This window comes from Maniola hyperantus, chromosome 16, assembly GCF_902806685.2.
Source record: "Maniola hyperantus chromosome 16, iAphHyp1.2, whole genome shotgun sequence".
Classification (NCBI taxonomy): domain Eukaryota; kingdom Metazoa; phylum Arthropoda; class Insecta; order Lepidoptera; family Nymphalidae; genus Maniola; species Maniola hyperantus.
This window is the reverse complement of record NC_048551.1, coordinates 7984627-8001481: the sequence shown is the minus strand read 5'-3', so window position 1 is coordinate 8001481 and position 16855 is coordinate 7984627. Positions and strand designations below refer to the sequence as shown.

The window sequence follows — 16855 nt, the reverse complement described above, 5'->3', positions numbered from 1 at the left end:
TACAAAAATATTTCCCCTACTGTCATTTAGCGATGAATGATGATCAATCAAAATATCCGTTTCTTATCATAAGAATCTAAAATTCTTCAACTTTTTGCAGTTACCATTTGAAACAGATAATTTTTTTATAAGCAGAGTATTATTATCCCACAAAACACCTATCATTATGTGATTAATTGAAAATAGTCACGACCCTCAACAATGAGGAAAGTAACGCAGAGAGAGAGAGAGAGAGAGAGACAAGCAAAATAATTCTGAGTCAGTCGTTATACTGAATTCGGGTTACTACGGATGCCAGTCTTAAGAACATGTCCGATGTCCAAATTCGGGGAGATATAACATACTCATGGAGTAATAAACACTGATATAGACTTAAATAAGTACGCTGGAATTGGTGTGCCATACAAAATGACAGTTATTTTTTGTGCATCCCGAAACACACCACCGAACGTACTGGAAATTAAAAATGACACTTTGTTTCTAAAGGTTTTCGAGTTGACACTATGTTGGCAGGTGTCTCATCACCAAAATTAAGTTCATTGTACGATCACATGACGCTCATATAATTGCTGCTATTAGCGCCAAAATGACAAAAATCTAGTAGCTTCAAAAACAGGTCGGCAATCGTAGGTCCACCGTACTTGTGTCAGTAAAGAGGTCGGTAATAAACGTACCGAAAATGCATGGGTTCGATCAAATGTCGCGCCATGACATATTTTAATAAAATTTATCTTAACTAAGTAAGTATATAGTAGTCTGTACAAGCTCCCTGGCGCAGCGGTAAGCAAGGTCCCGGGTTCGATTCCTGGCAGGGGTTCGGAATTTTATAATTTCTTAATTTCTGGTCTGGTCTGGTGGGAGGCTTCGGCCGTGGCTAGTTACCAACCTACCGGCAAAGCCGTGCTGCCAAGCGATTTAGCGTTCCGGTACGATGCCGTGTAGAAACCAAAGGTGTACCTACCTACGGGTTTAATAAAAAACTGCCATACCCCTTCCATGTTAGCCTGCTACCATCTTAGACTGCATCATCACTTACTACCAGGTGAGATTGCAGTCAAGGTCTAACTTGTATCTAAATAAAAAAAAAGTATAGCCAGCATCATTAAAAGCAATTTCTCTTAAAGTCTTTCAAACGAATATAAAGGAATGAATTCAGCTTTCGAGAAATCAATTTGACTACAAGAGATTGGCGAGGCTACGTCCTTATTCTTTTAGATTTCCCTCCCATTGTTATGGAAATTATGAATTAGCCGTCAATTGTTGTCACGTCTATTTTCTTTAGACGGCAGATTGAAAAGAAACACTTAAATGCGCTCTATTTATTTTATTACTAGATGATGCCCACGACTTCGTTCGATTTCGTGGATATAGGTTTAGTCTAGGTATATATGTATCCACGGTATAATCTCCATTCTAAATTTCAACCAAATACATCGAGTTTTTTTTCGTGAAAGAGTAACAAACATTTACATACAAATAAAAACGTTCGCCTTTATAATATTAGTGTTATTAACTAGACAATACCCACAGCTTCGTCCGCGGGTATTTAAGTTTTAAAAAATCCTCACGGGGCTTCGACTTTTAGGATTTTTCACAGTCATTATCAGACTTTAGTAATAATAACCGACCGAGAGCACGTTAAAATTATGTGCAAGCAATATGTGATCCGGTAATATTATCTGAGTTTCTTTATAGTATTAGAATGAAAATCACTTTGATATCCTTTAGAGGACTTTTATTCACTGTTCACATAGTAATTCTTAATTATAAGAGCACAAGAGCAAACACCTCTTTCTACGCGCCATTTCAGAATGACGTTTCGCATAGATTCGCTACTCCGCAGAGCACGCCACAGATAATAAAATCACCTAGTTTTTACGCCGTCTAACAATAGTCATATTCCCCATTGCTGAAGGTTGACCTTTTTTCATTAATCACAATGGTAGGTGTTCACGTGGGATAGTAAAGCGTTGGATTCTCAGATCATTCCGCATAGGTACAACTGGACTAAGATAACGAGATTTTTTGTCTTTGTTTTAACAGTTAAAATCAGATGTTAGTGATAATAACTGTGACCGACTGACACCTTAAAACGTGATTTCTGAGGAACGGAAAGACCGATTTTTTTTAAAGAATATTAGCCATGTTAAATGACTAATATTCCCCTTTCCTCTCCAACTAAGCGTCAGGCTTGTGCTAGGAGTAGGTACGACAATAGTGCAACGGGCGGGGTTTGACCCTCGACCTTTCGGTTTTCAGTCCACTCCTTTACCGGTTGAGCTATTGAGGCTCTCTCTTCATCTAATTGGATCTCCAAAATCGGTCACTCATCCAGTTACTAACTTGGGTCAAATTTGCTTAACAATTACAATCAGTGAGTACTGGTTGTCACAACTAGGTCACAATCAACATTCACCATTATGCTTGAATTTGAGAATTTTATTCAAGAACACACACTTTGCTACCAAATGCATTTCCTGACAGAATTCCCTTGGAGACAGGAAACGGTAACGTTATATCTTCTACATCGCTATCTCGTATATTGCGTTTGAATTTTTAAAATACAATTTTTATTATAGTACTACTTTCATATTTATGTAGAGCTCATAACTCAGAACGTGTCAGAACGTGACAGTTTTGACTACGGTCCAGATGCATGACTGACGGTTAAAGTTATATAACAGTCGTCAGTCACCTTTAAATTTTAATCACCAAAAAAAGCTAAGTGGGTTACACTTAAGTCAGTATTCATGCCTCCATGATTAAAGATAAAGTTTGGTTCATAGTTAAAAACCCCTTACAACTTTGCAACTTATTTTAATTTTAATTGGCGGTCAATATTTTAACGGCAATCCCAATGTAAAAACTGCCTCTTAAGAAACTGGACCTAAAAGCGTTTATGCACCAAGTCCAGTCTGAAACCGAAAAATATAAATCGAGAATTTTTCAAGTAATTCGTCATGTCACTAGTAACCTATTCAACGTCTTATCCGAAATCGTGAAAATGGGTGATCGGTAATAATGATGATGAATATGTCATCATCATTATTACCGATACTGTGGACACCGAAATGTTTTAATCAAATATCCTGAATTATGAATCACTTCCTACTTAGTTTCAACAAAACATTACCGTGATACAGTGCTTTTTTACGTAGGTACTAAATTTAATTCGTAAAAACCGTAGCCTGAGGGAAAATATTTAGGGCTAGAGCGTTTTTCATCTATTCTTCCAGTATTACCTCCCGCTAGAATATCGTGAATATTTCCAACGGATCAATTATTAAAATGATTTACAACTCCCCGGTCCGTTGTATAAGCAAGACGGGCGTGTACGAAGGTTGTATTTCAACAAAATGAAAAAGTACAAATGTTTTTGCCTACACTCAAAAGAAAACGTTAAACGCGTTTTGAATTATTAATATTGCGATATTTGAACGTTTTCTCTTATAAGTATAATTAGAGATTAAATACACTTCTTATTTATGACTGGTCGTAATACCGTCTGTATTTTTTTTCAGGTATATTTCTGTAAGGATGAAGAAGATTACGAGTGACGGTAAGCTTTTATTTAGAATTTTATTTGTAAATTGTTTTCCCATTTCAGAAGAAAAGGTGTATTAGGTATTAGGGTCTGATTGACTTACTGCCGTACTCAGAGTCGCTAATCGTTACTTAAGATTAAGTTAAAACGAGACAGATTTATGTGGGAGATATAGCTCTGTCTCGTTTTAACTAAACTTAAGTAACGATTAAGCGACTCTGAGTACGACAGTTAGTATTTTAATACACAGTATACCTACCCTTGGTAATTAAAATTTTAGTGTCTTGCATTCCAAAAATATGAATGCTCTTTGAGAAAAACTGTAGAAAACGTACTTTCAATTATTTCATGGTTCTTTTAATGTTTCAAATACAGATAATATGGCCACATCAATAAATTAATTTGATTTAAAAACCAATATAAACTAACCTGTTTTATTTTTAATATATCGGGAAATCTTTTTTATAGTTAGTACTATTATACATTTTGTGCTTTAATGACGTCAGTACTTACAGCTAACCGCTTTTACGTCCAATTAAAACCACTTACGTTAATCTAAATTCTAGAAAGTAGTAAAATATAATTATGAATTTTTAATCCAATAAAGCGTTCTATAAAACATTAATAACTTTGTGGCCAGCCACATTCACTTGACTAGTTTTATTATACAATATGACCCCATATTGTTTAATGACTTTATTTTAGCTAATAACATAAAACCATACCGCTATTTGGGTCACGTTAAAACTAACATTGATGGACGCGATACACCCCTTTATTATCATTAATGAACCGAGCCTTGCTATTATAAGCCTATTTTTGTACATGAACACATTTAATAAAAGATAAGGTTAGATTATGTTTTGTAAATTGCTCGAGGGCATAAATTAGAATGACTATTCCGAACAAAAATCCTGTTCCAAAAATCTGTTAAACAAAACATGACACTGGCCATCATGTTATCTTGTTTGGAATAGCCAATCTAGTGTGCGTATTTCGTTGATTGAGAACCTGCCGCTTATTGAACAGTTAAAGTACTTTTAAGCTTAATTAGACCACAAAAAAAAAACATAAGGTTGCACAAGTTTCTCTTTACTCTTCCCTTAATTGTTAACTCTTGGTCAAAATCCCTTATCGTTAACTATGAGGATATGAGCTAGTGGATTCTACACGCTACGGTAATAAATTGCTATAGGAACGAGAGCAAATACTTGCGTTATCCTTTGCGTATAGCTGCATGTGCGATCAGTTTTGTTGCTTCAGTAGCGTAATTCTAATGTGCATGTGTACAAAGTTGAAATTCCACGGACTCGAATCTATTTTGAAGTTAGTTACTTATTTGAACGTCGCATCGTCATCCACTGCGGCTGCGGCGTTTGTTATCGACGTATAACAATAACTGATTAATTCCTTTATGCAAACAGCATTCCTCAATAAAAAATACAACGTTTAATTTAATCCGCGCACATATTTAACATACTACTTTAACCTATCTGAACAAGTATTCAATCCTTGTAGTGATTGTATTCCCTCGTCCGTGCCATACGATAAACGATGAAAAGACCTACGTCGGACAGTCTATTCATGTACATCATTGAGTGCCTCGAGAGGTAACCGTGTAGAAAACCGGAGAAAATGTGGACGACACAATGTATACAGATTTGAAACTATACTTATACCTTAAGATATTGTAGTAGAGTTCAATTTCGCTTGATGAATCATAGGATAACTTTAAACTGACCGTATATACTTTCATAGTTGTGTATGCATTTTGTAGATAGCGGGGATTTGTGAGTGAGTGGATTTGTTTTGGTTTTAGTTGTATTTAAGGTAGCTTATTGATGTTATTTTACCTGAAAGTGTACAATTAATGTGTAATTTGACCTTATGTCATGAATTCTAAATTAAAAATTCAGAGGGAAAAGATATTGTAAGTACCTGTAGCATATGTGGGACTGAGCGGGTCTCTCACTCTCTGCGAGTTGCGCGGAGTTCTCTAACTGGGCTGAAGAGATGATTCTAAAGTTAAGATGAACATCTGCTTAATATTTATATTTAGTTACAAATACATGGATAAACTGTAGTAGAGGTGGTCGCGAGCCAACAGTTCGGGAGAGGGCAAGTGCAACGTCGACAAAACTGCTGACGTCAGATTACATAGCACAACAGCCATAATATACAGTAGGCCGCAGAAAATAATGTACATCAACCTTTAGAAAGAGTTAGCTGTTTTATAGACTACTGTCTCTGTCCTCGATACTGACCAAACGTCACATATGAGTGACAGAGACAACGCTCTACAAAGCCGAATTGTCATTCTAAAGGTGTACATTACTTTCTATGACTTTCTGCCGCGTACTGTAGTTTCCAGCCTCTGTAACTGTCATTTGCTAAAATATTGCTAAATTAATCATCATTACTTAAATTTTCTTGTAATTGGGTAATATAACTTCACGATATAATTAATAGGTAAACACACTCTTTCTAAACTCTAGCTAGTCAGCTAATCTAAAAATATAAAAGGAAAAGGTGACTGACTGACTGACTGACTAATCTATCAACGCACAGCTCAAATTACTGAACGGATCGGGCTGAAATTAGGCATGCAGATTGCAAATAGCTATTATGACGAAAATCCGCTAAGAAAGGGTTTTGAAAATTCAACTACTAAGGGAGTGAAATTGGAGCTTTGTAGTCCATGAGGACGAAGTCGCGAGCATACGCTAGTCAAGTACAAAACGAATGTCATCGTAACACATAATATTATACCGCTATCTATGTATGAAATACATCCCTTGCAACGAATTTACGAAACATTCTCGACAGTCCCCTTTTAAAAAACGTTCGTTTTTGTATATCCACAATTTTACGCAATTGTCCGAGTTCCCTCGCCCGTGGAGTGATAAAACGTTGAAAAGATGATATATAAGGTGGATGGACAGCGGTCCGGCCAATGTGACTAGATGCGGAAGATAAAGGAGTCCTTTATAACAATATTTATTTGCCTTTTTAACCCGGAGAGATAGCATTTGTCACTTTTAGCGAAGTAAATAGGGTGCTTTTTATGTGTAATGCTCAAAAAAGTTGGGTACATTATTTTAAGTTAGGGTTTTTAAGTGCGACTTTTATCTTTATAAGTATACTTTCTAACTAGTGCCGACAAATAAAGCCGCTTGGTTTTGGTTTTTGAAGATCCCATAGGAACTCTTTACGAAATACCATTCCAATTGGCAGCCCTACTCTAGAACTAGGCTACCTTATCATTTATTGGAGATATATCTAGGACCTAGGACCTTAGACCTTTTAGAGCCTTAGCTCAACGGGTAGAGGAGTGGACTGAAAACCGAAAGGTCGACGGTTCAAACCCCGCCCGTTGCACTATTTTCGTACCTACTCCTAGCACAAGCTTGACGCTTAGTTGGAGAGGAAAGGGGAATATTAGTCATTTAAAATGTCTAATATTCTTTGAAATAAAAATATCCTAGATAAAAAGTAATCTACTCATGTCCTGTCCAGATTATTAACTACATCATCCATGCAAAAAATCACGTCGATCCGTAGCTCCGTTATAGCGTGAGTGAAGGAAAAACCAACAAACAAACACACTTTCGCATTTATAATATGGGTAAGAACTAAGATGTCGAACGTCTCCGTCAAACTTCTAAGTGGTAATTCTTTGTTTTCCCTGGATAAAAACTATCCTATATAGTACGCGATTGGTCGAGATGGCAATTGGGATATGAGGCGAGGGGACGCCACGCATACCCGCACGTCACCCGCGCTCGCCTGCACCTGGTTAACGCGGAGGCAGTGCGGGTGTACGGGGCGTTTTCTCCCCGATTACTATCTCGACCTGTCGCGGACTATATGTAGGTTGGTTATCCAATGCAAAAACAGTATCTCCGTGCCAAATGTCAAGATCGGTTCTGAGGTTCTGCGGTTGAGTCGTAAAAATGTATTAGACATGCAGACTGACAGAATCACTTTCGTATTATGGATTTTAAGGAAATACAATCACAATAATAATAACACAGTTAGGTGAATTAATATTTATTTTGAAAACACGACCGAGGAAAATATTACCTAGGCCAAAAATTATTTATTTCACACTGTAGGTATGGCTCGTTGAAACTCATTCATTAATTATTAACAGTTTTCAAACGGAAATTAAAAATTGTATTCGATAAATAATTATTATTGAAATGAGCACCCATTTATCATTTTTGACAAAATTCAATAAATTTGAGTTTTATATGAATAAATTAAAATAACATTAATTTACCTATACCATGGTACTGATTCAGTGCACACTTAAATTTTAGAGTATTCGCATCCTCGTCTTACCAATGCATTTCGAAAAGGACAGATACAGTTTGACAGTTTTAAATTTAATTTAGAGCTGTCAAATGCCGTGACTTTAGCTACGAAACGAACTACTTACTCGTGCACAAATTCAGGTGCTCCGGGTTTTGATCCCGAGTACGCCCATCTATCATTTTAGAGTTATGTGAGTTTCAAAACCTGCCTAAGAGTTTTTCATATTGTTCTCCAAGATATATGTGAGATTTGCCAATATGCACTTAAAGAAAAGCATAAAGAAGAGATTATGTATAATAATGATATAATAAAATATAATAAGTCAAGAATGCCGGGATGTAAGTAACGTCATTATCGTGCCGTTTGTTTGATTGTTGAGATAAATGAGGGCGCGCCTCGAGCACTATCGTTCGGATTTCTCTGGGGGGTTGTATATTAATATTATATTCTATGTCAGCGGCCTATCGCAATATACTTAGGACATCTTTTTCTTATAGTTCTTGCATTTCACGAAGGCCACTGACTCATGCTTGTTTTTAAGTCGTATCGGTATACGTAAGGTACACTAAATATGTGCGTTTGACAGCGCTTACTCGCGACTGATTGGTCCGACATGCATGCACACTTACGCAATGATCATGTAAACGATGTTACCACAAGTAAAGTTCACTAGCCTTCGTGAATTGCAAGAACTGTAACTGTTTATGCGGGCTTTAAAAACTAAAAGCAGAACATTCACAAATTAATTAACCCGATGATGCCCGAGGCTTCACCAGCGTGGATTTAGGTTTTTCAAATCCCGTTGGAACCCTTTGATGTTCTAAGATAAAAGGCATCCTATGTAAATTTCCGGGATGCAAGCTATCTCTGTACCAAATTGAGCGGTTGAAACGGTTGAGCGGATGGGTTATTAAAAATAATTAACTAAACGTAATTTTTCGTATAGTTAAAGACCTGGAGAGCGACAGAGACTACTTTTTATTCCAGAAAACAAAGAGTAACCATTTTAAAGAACCTAAATCCACACGGGTGAAATCGCGGCTATCATCTGTAACTAAAATGTACTAAAGTCGATTTTTCTATACCTAAAATAAATAAAAGTTATTTTGTTTTCTTAAATTTCTAAAAAAAACTTAAATCTTAAATTGAATCAGGTATGTTATTATAGATATTTTAGTATGTTTAAGAGTAGTCTCTCAGTAGTAACCCTACTTACAACGAGTGGGAAACTTTCAGGACGCGTAGTAAAGCTCCAGTACCCGTAGTATAATATTTTACGTCTCACCAAACGTTGCTAGAATTCGAGAGTCGAAACACAATAACATCAAAGTAAAATGGACCTAAAGAGCCTTGAATTGAAGTCAAATATTCAATGCCACTGATTTTAATTACGCAATGTTTCCGCTTGGAGCGCTGGCTGTAGAAGTGTAGACAAACTTGAGCTTTAAAACAAGGCTTTTAAGATCCAGTTTACTGTAACACGGAAGTATTTTGACTCTGGAATTTGTTTTGGTTTGGTGAGACGTAAAATCTTATACTACGGGTACAGGATTTAGAGTTAATTAAACAGGGATACGATTTCTGCAATAATTACCTATATATAGAGGTTAGGACTGACGTACATCCTTACTAACTCATTCTCATCATCATAGGTCATGAGTTCAGAGTAATTTGAGTAACAACACTATCAAAGTAATTCGAGTATCATGAAGTGAAAGAGTACCAAACTACTACTACTATACTACTAAACACAAATTATTATTAAAAACAAATAGACATTTTTATACACATAAGTAGTACATTTTCTCTGTTTCTGAAATATCCAAGCTAGTGAGACTTAATAAATTATTTTGAATGATAATATTATTTTACTTGGCAAAGTATGTCCAAGTAACATTGGCATCGAAACCATATCTCTTATGGATTTTTTTGGAGTAAAAAAGATAATCTCCGAACTTCCGTAGCTAATCTACCCTGGTCTAGACCTAGTACTAAAGCAGATAATTATTATCCCAAGAAAACTCCTACCGTTATTAAATTAATGGAAACGGGTCAGGGGCCTTAGCAGTGAGGACTACTTAAATCTAAAATAGTTATTATAAAATTACCGTATTTTGAAATATTATAATTTTACTTATTTACCATTAGATAGTAGATACACGCAAGGTTTAATCCATGTAGTTACAAGGACGTTTGTCGCTTATTTATTGTATCGAAAACAAATACGGTGCCTATAAAAAATAAGGTCCTTTTTCTGTTTTAATAGACATAAGTATCTTTGAGCTCAATACATCTGGATAGTAAAGGAAATTCTCTGGAAGGCCGGTCACAGCAATTTCACTAATAGGGTCTGCGATTTTGATGGAGCTATACAAAAAACGAATTCCATTTAATAATGTTTGCGACTTGGACAAAAAACATAAACAAAGAAATAAATAGCAATAGGTATAATGCAATAAATAGGGCCTGACGTTTGACTGTTATAGGGTCAAATCGATCAAAACTTAGTTACATATTTTGATAGGCACATGATATTGGAATTTTTCTACTATTATAAAATTATACTAGCCTGTTTCTCATGATTGTGAGTGTATTTATATTACTATGCTATATGCTATATATTGCCTGACTATGCTATACATTGACCCGACGTTTTCACTGTTAATATCAGAATATATTAGTGATAATAATCGGGATTGACAGTTTAACATGCTCTACGAGTCATGGAGGAAACGAAAAAGCCAAATTTGTCACCTATACAGTTGTCGTTGGGTCCACGTAGCTTAACAATCCCAATCGATTAATATGCGTTGCCACAACTAGGCCATCACCATCATCATGATGAACCCATTACCGGCCCACTATTGACCACGGATCTGCTGGCCCAATGTGAATTGGCAGACTTCACACAACTTTAAGAACATGAAGAACTGGCAGGCATGCAGGTTTCCTCACGATATTTTCCTTCACCGTCAAAGCAAGCGATATATTTTAATCGTTTTAAAAACATAACTCTGAAAAGTTAGAGGTACGTGCCCGGCATCGTACCTCCGACCTCTCGAAAAGAAGGCGGACTTGTTGACCACTAGGCTATCACCGCGTTCTCACAACTAGGCCATTATAACGAACCAAAAGGGGCATCGAAATAAATATTGTAAGCTACAAACAAAGCTTGCAAATAAACATAAATAAGATTAGAGATAAAAGTATTCAATAGCGTAAAACCATTTAAACAAACAGAATATAATTTACAGAATAAATGCAAAAGCGGCCCATAAAAACGCTTTTGGCACGAGTTGGCAAGGAAATCAATCCACAGAGCATTGCCGCACTACGGATGTGCTGGATGTTAAGCATTTAACTCTTATTATGTCGCAGCGGGAGTATAAGATGAATGTGCCAAATGCTCCACACCCCTGTGTCTTGGCGCCGATGTCTTACGGGAGAAAAATTTCCTAAATTTAGGTGTTTCCGGTGAACGCCGTAGGCAGCTATCAACGGAATTCCGAATCTCGCCGGAAATCAGGCGCTAGCAACACCGAGGAAATTTTGTTTATTCCAAATTTGTCACTGAATATATTGTGTTCCCATGTATCCTTCTCGTAACATACATATGTACCTACATGTTTACAAAAATATTTTCATTTTCAAAAGTAAAGATAGGCTCATACAATTGTATTTTAAAAGTGCACTCCAGATAGGCAAAGCTCATACAATGGTATTTTAAAAAGTGAAGATAAATTCATACGCTGTGTGTGACACATATCTACACTGAGCGACACTGACAACATAAACTAACTATAGTCCGTACAGTCATTTCTCACGCGCCATTTTAACTCCATGGGTCAACTGTCATATGAAAAGTACGGTTCACCTTTAAAATATGGACTAAAATGACAGATCTGTGACTAAAATCGTTTTTTTGACATAACAATTGACACATTAAGTTAAAATAGCGCGTAAAAGTCATTTTGTACGCAAAATAACTAAGAACTAAGTTATTAGTGTGAAGTTTACACACTTTTTGATTAGGCATCGAGCGTGCTTCAAAAAATGCGCTACAGGAAAAACGACTCTCGGTCAATGTAGGGGGTAAACACTTTTCATAAAACGGAAAATGAATTCTTATTTCGACAACAATAATCGGGTGTCACACGTACTCGTAAATAAGGTACTTTTGTTTAATATAAGTAAAGCAAGGCTCCTGACACGCCATCCATCAGGCTCTCAAGGCCTATGACAAGAAAGCTTGCCTCTCTCATGAATATTTATCGCACTGTTTATTCCCGAAACCGAGTTTTCGAGGAAAAAGCCTCGTGACTGCTACAACTCGTTCGTTTTTGAAAAAAGAACATACAGATAACGGTTTGGAATACAATTCCAGGCATCTGTTTAAGTATACACCGTACACGTGAGATTGAGTTTATTTTGATATACGATGAAAATAATTTTCGAATGGAAAAATTGTAAACTCATAGTAAACTCACGGGGTTGAAGTAAAATTAAAAGTGGTCGTTGTGAAAAGAAAGTAAGTATTGCTGGAATGAGGTAGTTTTGAGAATGCGACGTAGTAAGTAAAGGAATAGACATCTTTTAATCTAAGGTTCTTTAAAATACCTCAATTTAACGTGGATTAAAATAGCTGTTTGTTTGGCAGTTAGATCCTTCCGATAAAAGGTCTGAGTTACATACAATAATTAAGTCATTTTAAAGTTACATACAATAATTAAGTTACTAAAATTTTTATTTCAAAACAGTGGAACTACCTACCTACTTCTTTGACAATTTCTTTGCCCTAGAAAATATGGAAATGCTCGAATTGGATCCCTAGATAGTTTGTGCTAGCCCTGATTGGTTCAAAATTTATTTAGGAATTTTCCTATCCAGATTTTATGATCTTTGGAAGTTTTAATAAATTATTAGTAGCGTAGTATAAAAGAAGGCGACGTTTTCTAAATTAAAGCATAAACAATTTTTTATCTCATTGTAAGCTTCATTAATTATAAGTTCGAATACACCTTAATAAAATGCCAAATTTCCTAAAAATAAAGTGGCGTTATTGTTTAGAAAACGTCTTTGTTTCGTCCAAGTTCTTTGATCAATCATGACAAATTGTGTTTTGTTTTAAGAGCACCCGTAGCGTAGTTTGACAGTTGTTTACCAAACAAAACTTTCCTTCTGTCGAAACACGACAAACTTTGAATTAGTTCGCCCCGATGTTGATTTCATATTTTTATTGTCAAGGGAAAATTGATTTAAACGCGTTAAAAGCTTTTAATTTTTTTTTGAAGAGTTTAATAATATATGTTTTCGAGTTTTTGAATCGACTTTATTTCCACAAAAAAAAAACAACAATATATTTATTGGAGAAGTTTAAAATATTGGATACTCAAAAACCAGAAATGCGAAGGCACCCTTATTGCTTTTACCAAAAGTAGTAACTAGCACTCTTTGGAGGAAAATAATAAAGAGAGTGAAGAAATGCAACTGTGTAGAGAAAAATAATAAAATACAAAAACTAGAAATAGCAGAATCAGGATTCTTGTACATATATGTAGGTACCTAAAATATGTGTCCCCATTTTTTTGTACCTAATACAGATTTTTTTTACAATATAAGCCTACTAAAACCACACCTATAATAGGTGTAATACGATACCATGTTCTCATTTACTTCCAAAATATTTCGCGTGGCTTCCATAAACGGGAATGCCTTGGAGGCCGCAGGAAAAATGGCAAGCAATAAAAATGTCAAGTCAGGTCATCAGAATGGAAAGCCCGAGGCGTTTCGTCGCCAGATGTGCCACTGAATCAATGACAAACCACTTCTTCGTGCCTCGCCTCGATATGTCAAGATGGCCTACGAAATGCCTACGAAAGAGCAAAAACTTTGGTTCAAGAGTTAGTAGAAAAATTTGAAGAGGTGCTCGCAAGTTTGTAAAGTGATTCTCCTGCGTTACTAATACTATGTTTAACTAAGACCTGACAGCCAGAATGTCATGTATATGAGATGAAATTTTTAAATTTTATTAATAAAATTAATAGCTGAATATAAAAACTAAAATAAAAACAGATTAGCGGGATATTCAGTCGTGACTTAATTGGTGCCAAGCGTGATCCACCCGTCTTGTGTTCTCTCTCCGGTCGTGTCGAATTTCCATCCCATCAGGCTATGAGAGTGACTGAATAGAGAGTGTGCCTATGTTTTCACACACTTGAGCCCTATTATATCCAAAAATTATAATCCCTATGGAGATGACTGCCGTGACCGAAATTCGGTTGAGACTTGGGAGGCATTATATCAAACATATCTAGAAATTTTCTACAAGCTCTCGGGCTACTACGCAACTATAATAATAATGGCCCGCGTATGTTTGCCGACGGGACTATTCCTGAATCGCACACCTGCTATCTGTAATATATGGCGCTTTGAATATAATTTTTTTGCTACGAATGCCGAGGATTAAAGGAAAAATATGGAAATGCCCAATGTTTGCAAATGCGCTTGAAGTGAATATTTATAGTACAGTATATGTGCATTGTGCTCATATATTTTTTAGTATCCGTATCCATCCGTATCACAAGTAAATAAAATAGATTGCTTAGTTTTCATATTTCCACCTACGTGGACATAATTGTCATACAAGGCAATTCTACAACAGAGTTTATTTAAACAGTTTTTTATAATATAGATACCAACTTATATTGTATAAATTAATAGAGTAAATATATATTTACGTTCTTTCTCTAAGTTGTAAAACTCTTTATGGAATATTAAATTAAATTTTTCAGGAATAAAATGAAGGATGGATATGCGTGACTTCATACGATATCGCGCATTATAAGCAATGCGTATCAAAATAATTAAACACATTCCCTGTTGATAACTTGTGTGAAAATGACAAATTGTTTTTTTTTTTTAAAAAACAGTTGTATTGTTGGTTTAAAAAAAAACAATAACTTGAAACATACCTAACTTTCATTGAATAATCAGAATTGCCTGAATTCACGGTATTTTGGCATTTAAGCCAATGCTGTGGTGTCAGCGAAGATCATTATTTTGTAGCCGTCAAACTTTGGTGCTAAGTCTGCAGCCTGCTGGAGGTATATAGATAAAATTTAAGTAGTAACGTTCATTTAAAAAAAGCCATGATGTGCTGTGAGAAACCCCACGGAAGTGAAAATGTATTCTGTCTCACTTACTTATAATATGATTTAACTACTCCCCAACAAATGTATCTGAAAAAACTACCTTGGATCCAGTTTTTAAATTAGTAACAAAAAACCAGGCAAGTCAATAAAACTACCAATGGTATAAAAACTAGCAACACTCGATTATGTAACTGCTTTATTACATCCTAGAAAATAAATGGTAGGCAATCGACATTGTCGACGCCCTTTAGGTGAGCAATATTTTTCAAAGTTTCTTTATGGTTTTATATCCCCAAAACTGAGGAATAGCTTAAGTTTTTTTTATGGGACATAAAAGTTAGGTATTATGTTGCGCAATTTTCGACAGCTAATGTTATTTTTGTGTACGAATTAAGAACATTTCGAAATACATGTAAAAATTTCACTATTGGTTAATATTTAACTTAACCTTTTTATTCGTACTTTAAATTTTATACATAATATAATAAAACTCAATTATGCTTTTGATTTATCGTGCAAAATGTCGAAAAATACGACTGTAGTACGGAACCCTCGGTTCGCGAGTCTGACTCGCACTTGGCCGGTTTTTTTTTATTAAATTCCGTTATATTAATCGTTGAGCCACTGAGCTTTGAGCTTTTACTGTCTGTTACCTACTGTTTCTAAAATTAATAGGTATTGGCATAATATTCCGAAGTAGAAGTTTATTAATTTTAGACAGCCGAGATAATTGAGTGAAATGTTAAAAGGAATATTAATACAGGTATAGTCCGCGACAGGGTGAGATGGCAATCAGAGCATGAGGCGGAGGGACGCCCCGTACACTCGCACGTTACCCGCGCTTGCCCGCACCGCGTTGGCGCGGGGGCTGTGCGGGGCGTTTGCTCCCCGATTGCCATTTCAACCTGTCGCGTACTATAGGTAGGTACCTACTACTAAAGTAAAGGTAGTATAAAGTTGATCTCGGGTAAATCTTGTCAACTTAAAAATAAGATTGAGGATAAAACTAAGCTAAGCTAGACTGAGTGCTTTGCAACATTATAAATTACATCTATGAACTCTGATTCATAACAAGCTTCATAGCAATGGAGTATATAGTAGCTAAATGATGGCCGCGATATCGTACGCATGCATGGGTTTAGCTATTTAAAAAAAATTGTGCGAACTTCCTTATTTTCCGGGTTAAAAAATATTCTATTATATGTTCGTCCCCAGAATGCAAGCTAACTCTATACTAATAGATGATGATGAGACCTCATCTGCAGAGATTTTGGGTTTTTCAAGAATACTTTGAGAGTTCTTTGATTTTCCGGGACAAAAAGTAGCCTTCTTAGATACCTATCCGTCCCCAGGACGCAAGCTATATAATATCTGTACCATAGTTAAAATCGGTTAAGCGTATGGGCCGTGAAAAGCTTACAGACAAACAGACACACTCGCGTTTATAATATTAGTTTGGATTTCATAGGCGTATTGCAAAAGCATAATGAAACAATTGGATATATGAAGCGATGTGATTTAAGACAATTACTTGACAGGGTGATCAAACTGATTCCTGTATCAAGGCAATCTTCTCAGTGTTTGGTAACTGGCCGAGCTCGAAGCCGAAGCATCCCATTAGAGTAATTATTGTAAAGCTCGCCTAAGCGGGTGTTGGTCGTGCGTACGAATTATTGAACGTACTATTAAGCACCACGCTGCTAGGCTGTCAGCTTCGCAATACAAATACAATTAAGTACCTACCTACGGCGTTCGCGATAAAATAGATGGAATTGAATTCAGTACGCTTAGTATAAGATTTTACGTTTAACCAACGTTGCTAGAATTCGAGATTCGAAACACA

General features: G+C 35.8%; 1 protein-coding gene across 3 annotated transcripts in view; it reads left to right on the top strand.

The window, feature by feature from the left end:
• LOC117989611 (semaphorin-2A-like) overlaps positions 1-16855 on the top strand; it is a 420606-nt gene that overhangs the window by 18226 nt on the left and 385525 nt on the right. For all 3 annotated transcript variants that reach the window (XM_069503904.1, XM_069503902.1, XM_069503903.1), the window contains one exon: positions 3522-3559. The gene's annotated coding sequence lies outside the window, so the exon portion shown is untranslated. The remainder of the gene's footprint in view (positions 1-3521; positions 3560-16855) is intronic.